The sequence below is a fragment of the Lupinus angustifolius genome, unplaced genomic scaffold (assembly GCF_001865875.1).
Source record: "Lupinus angustifolius cultivar Tanjil unplaced genomic scaffold, LupAngTanjil_v1.0 Scaffold_118, whole genome shotgun sequence".
Lineage (NCBI taxonomy): Eukaryota > Viridiplantae > Streptophyta > Magnoliopsida > Fabales > Fabaceae > Lupinus > Lupinus angustifolius.
In genome coordinates, this window is record NW_017724979.1 from 735,531 (window position 1) to 741,001 (window position 5,471).

Here is a 5,471-nt window from a genome sequence, read left to right on the forward strand (position 1 = left end):
GCTCAAACAACTTAGAGAATTTCATGGCCTCTTTGGAGCTCACATCCCCGAATATGACTTAGTAGACTTTGGCAGCTTCGTTTTTTGTTTGCTAACCTTAGACTTCACCATCTTAGCCTTTTCTGGTAGATGTTCTAATATATGAGGGGATGTCATTGAGCGAATTAACTCCTTCTCAGTAGGCTAGGAGTGTTGATTTTCCTGAAATATTCAATACAAAACATATCAATTACAAATCAATATATATATTATATAATATGAGTGAGCATAAGGTGAAAATCATACCTTAGAAGGAACTATACTGACAAGGTCCATTGGCCAAGCCACATAAGTGCCTATAGCCCCTCCCACTATCAATATATCCTCATTGAGAGGAATTGGCAGTAATGCATCTACGTCGATTGAAAGATCAATCGAGACCTTCACATGATGGGATGGGAGAGTTGCATTATGGAGCATAGCATTTGCCAAGTTATACACTTTACCAATAGCCACTAATCGCCTAGATGGGATATCCGGGAAAAGTTTGCAAGTATTGATTTCCTATATATTAGTTAAAACATATAATTAGTTTATGACTATAATTAAACTAAATGGAAAATAAATTAAAATTAGTTAACTAAATTACCTCAGGAATGAGAATGAGAATGAGAATGGAAATGTTGTAAGGAGCGTGTGTGCAACTCTCATTCATGTTTGAAGGAACATTGCTAGGAGCTTGTCGTTTCCACTTAGCTTCCTTTAGCTTCATTGTTTGCTCAAAGTCACTGAACCGTTGCATGAGGGTTTCCAATTGGTTATGAATTCGATTCAATTGGGCTTTGGTTGTACGCTTTTGATGGGGTACAAATGTTCGCTTGCTAACCCCAAATCATGCACCTCAGATACAACCAGAGCACTCAGACATTCCTAGTGTCTTATCAAGTGCAATCTGACTATTCAGGGTCTGTAGGTCCCCATCCCTACCTTTTAGGGAAACCTAACACATCATGAAAAAACAAACATAATTTTAATTAATCACATTGATAAATAAAATATGGAAATCAAGTTTAATTAAATGATAAGCACTTACAACATGGTTTGCCACTTCTTGAACTTGTTCATTATCGATTGCATTGTCCTTGTTCTTATGGGAATCCACCCATAAAATATCAAGGTCTACTGCATATGCAGTCGAAGGAGTATCATTTTGTTCCAGCTGACAAAATATAACCAATAATAATGTAATTAGATATATGGATACAAAACATAGCCAATAATGTATTTACAAATTAACAATATTTACAACTTTTTCCTCGAATCCTCTATACCCAGCTCGAGAAGCTCACTATGGATATAAAGACTTAGATGTCCTCTTGCAGTTTTCATTACTTACTTTCTGAAGAAAAAAACAAAATTAACATCAACAATCATATATATGTATATACAAAAATATATATAAGATTAAAGTCAATACAAAGAAGATAATTTTACCAAGAAAGACTCGTCTTGTATAAGTGTAGTGAATTGTTGGAGAGCCTCCCGACAAATTTAAGGATGTAATCCTTATGCTCCTCACCAACATCAAAAGTTGACTAAAAACACATAAATATATAGCACATAACATCAGTCCATTTACATTGCATGACAATACATATACATTGCATAAAAACATATATACATTACATGAAAACACATATACATCGCAAGAAATCTAAAAAACATACACATTGAAATATAAACTTACTGTTATTTCATTCTAGACACACTCCTTCACGATATTCAACCTATCATCAGTCCATTTGTAGAATGTATTAGACACATTTTTCCTAACCACGACCCCAATGTAGCTTACAAATGTGTTGCCATCACCTTTCGAGTTTATAGGTTGGCCTTTTGTGTTCCATTCAACTTCAAGCTTCACATCCTTCCTTCTTGCACGAATGACATTCTTCATGAAAGTCATTCCACGGGGAGTTCGTTTATGAACAATGACATTATTGTCTTATGAAGTCGTTGTAGCATCATGATCACCTTGAGTGTGAGAATCATTATCACCTCGAGTTGGGAAGTCAATGATGAAGTTTTCTGAGTGTATGAGTTTTTTTGTGTATGTGGTTTTCTTTTCGCACAAGTTAGAGAATGTAGAGGGATTGAAATAACAGTAAGTTTAAATTTCAAATATTTAAAACGTCCCACCTTTAACAATGCATATTTAAGAAAACATTGTGGATATGACATCTTCAACATTGTTCTTTTATGGGTGCACTATGGATATGACCTATTCAACAGCACATCCTTAAAGAAGTGATGTAGAAGATGTCATATCCATAGCAGACCCTTAAAAGAGTGTTGTTAAACATCCACAACTTTTTATAGCTTATAGTCATAAAATATCAACATCGCACCCTTAAAAGAGCATTGTTAAACATCCACAACTTTTTATAACTCATAGGCATAAAATATCAACATCGCACCCTTAAAAGAGCATTGTTAAACATCCACAACTTTTTATAACTCATAGTCATAAAATATCAACAGTGCACCCTCAGTGTTAAACATCCACAACTTTTTAGATCTCATAGTCATAAAATATCAACAGCGCACCCTTAAAAGAGCATTATTAAACTTCCATAGTTTGTTACAACTCACAGTCATTAAATATCAACAGTGCAATCTTAAAAGAGCGTTCTTAAATAGCTAATAGTCATAACATATAAACAACGCTCTGTTAATTATGCATTGTTGACTACATATAAATTAACAATGCTTTGTTGAAGTTGTAATATATATGTTGTTTATAATTATATGATGTTGGTTACATATAATTATGATGTCGTAATCAACAACATATAATTATCAACAACACATATACTATAAATAGTTATGTTGATCAATATTTGATGCGTTATATTGTAGAACAAAAATAAAAAATTTATTTTTCAAATTAAACAGAATTGTTCAACACAGATATATGTTGCCAACATACAATGTTCAATTTGATCATAACAGCAAAATATAATTAACCATCCAAAAGGCAAATACAATTATCCAAAAGAAAAACAACAGAAAATAAATTAACAACAATTGTTTAGTCAAAGAAATAATTCCTTATGTGCCTAATAGAATTAAGAAATTCTTCATAATCAGGATCATCGCCCAGAAATTCATTAACCATTAAGGATGACTACAAAAACAAAAATAAAAAAATTAGACATAAAGATATAAAGATCAAATTAATTAAATTAAGCAAAATTGGCTTCACTTCCTTACTTCTTGAACACCTTCTTCCGTAGGAATATCCTTTTTGCAACAAAAATTTATTTCTCTTTCTATCTCCTATCTTCACTTTATTTAATTACAAAATAAGACAATGAAGAAGACAATGAATAATTAGACAAATACAAATACAAATACGGAGAAAATAAGAAGTGTACTTATTGAAACATAACGACACTTGAAAGAAAAAATGGGAATAGAATCATTTATATGAACCACAACATATATAAATTCAAATGGAAAGTGAATCGCTACTGTTGTCCTTTGTAGATGTGCAAACATACAAAGAGAAGAATAACCCCACCATTAATTTTTTGGATATATAAACATCGTATCGAAGCAACAACGCTCATATAAGAAACCGTTATTACTATATCATCTTCAACACCGCTTTTGTAATAAAGTATTGTGGAATAGATGTAAATTAACAATGCCACCTTATAGTTGCATCGTTAAACATAAGTTATTCAAGTTAGCGCTAACATAACTTGCTTAAATGAGCGTTATGGATGTTCTTCCGCCTCGATTTTAATAGTGTTTCTCTAGCGAGCGCGTTTGAAAGATCGTGGTTTATTGCGATATCTGACATAATGAATACATTGCATGGAAATACAAAAATACATGTAAATTGCATGAAAGCACATATACATTGCATGCATACACAAAAATACATATAAATTGCATGAAAGCATATATACATTGCATGTAAAAATACAAAGACATTGCATGAAAATACATATACAATGCATGAAAACACATAAATAGAAACACTAAAATGGAAACTTACTGTTATTTCATTCCAAATACGCTCCTTCACGAGATTCAACCTAACATCAGTCCAAGTGTTGAATGTTATCGATACATTCTGCCTAACCATGACTCTAACTAGCTTTCTAATGTGTTTCCATCCTTCGTGTTTAATGGTTGATCTTTTATGTTCATTCAACTGATATCTTCATGTCCTTACTTCTTGCATGAATGACCCTATTTATGGAAGTCATTCCACGTGGAGTTCATTTATGAATAACAAGTTGTTTATCTTATAGAGTATGTGTAGCATTATCACCACTGTGAGAATCACGATTACCACTTTGGGAAGCCATTGATGAAGTTTTTTGAACTGGTGTTGAAAGAAGAAGTTTTCTCTTCAGTGTGTTTTCTTTATTTGGTTAAGTAAGTGAAATCGATTTTATTCTTTGTTCGCCATCTCAACTTTGTTGAAATAAATTCCAACACCGCTATAATGGTTTCAAGAATATTTGAGTTACAACTTACTTCTAATAATCATGTGAATAAGTTATTTCTTCTTTGCCCCATCTCGACTTTGTTAAAGTAAATTCTAACACAGGTACAATGGTATCGAAGCAATCACCTATTACATAATTATTAAATATCTACAATCACATCAAGCTCGAGGTCCTGGAAAACAATAATTGAAATCACATTATGCTTGGGGTCCTGGAAAGTAATGTACAAAAGTGATGAATAGTTAGTTGTTAGAAAAAAATAAATAAATAAAGAATAATATAGTTAAGTGACATTTATTTATTTATTTATTCCCTTTCGAGTTCCTTTTATAAATAAACCAAACTTCTTCCTTAATGAATGTTGGTATTAAAGAATAACTAAATTGCGGAATGTAAATAACAATAAATAAAAGTTAGTTAGTTAGCTTCATCACTTTTGTATATTAAAAGGTGTTTCAACAAATAAATTTATTGATAACACTTTACTATTTTACAATTTACACCTCTTTCAAGATTCAATTGTAGTATAGTATAGGGTTATGTCGAACCACAAGGAATTGCCTAACAGAATGAATCATATGAATATGTCAATGCACAAATAATGAGTGAACATATTTTGGTTGTTTTTTATTTGATTTGATATGCACATAAACACTTAACAAGAAACATAAACTAAGTATTAACAAATTCTTGAGGAGACAATATCATTTTGAATGATGAAAGTATTTCTCAACTTCTTATGTATTTGAACTACTTAGACAAATTCTTATGTTTTACTTTGATTAACTCCAAACACCAAGGTCTGAAATCCTCCTTTTAGTGTATGTCCTAAAATGGGAGAATGATGGTCACTTATATTCACTACTAAACAATACTACGTCCACAAAGAGACTAGGTTGTCACACCCTCATCTTCGCTACTCTAATATTGAAATTGTAATGAATATAAGATCTTAAGAAAATTATG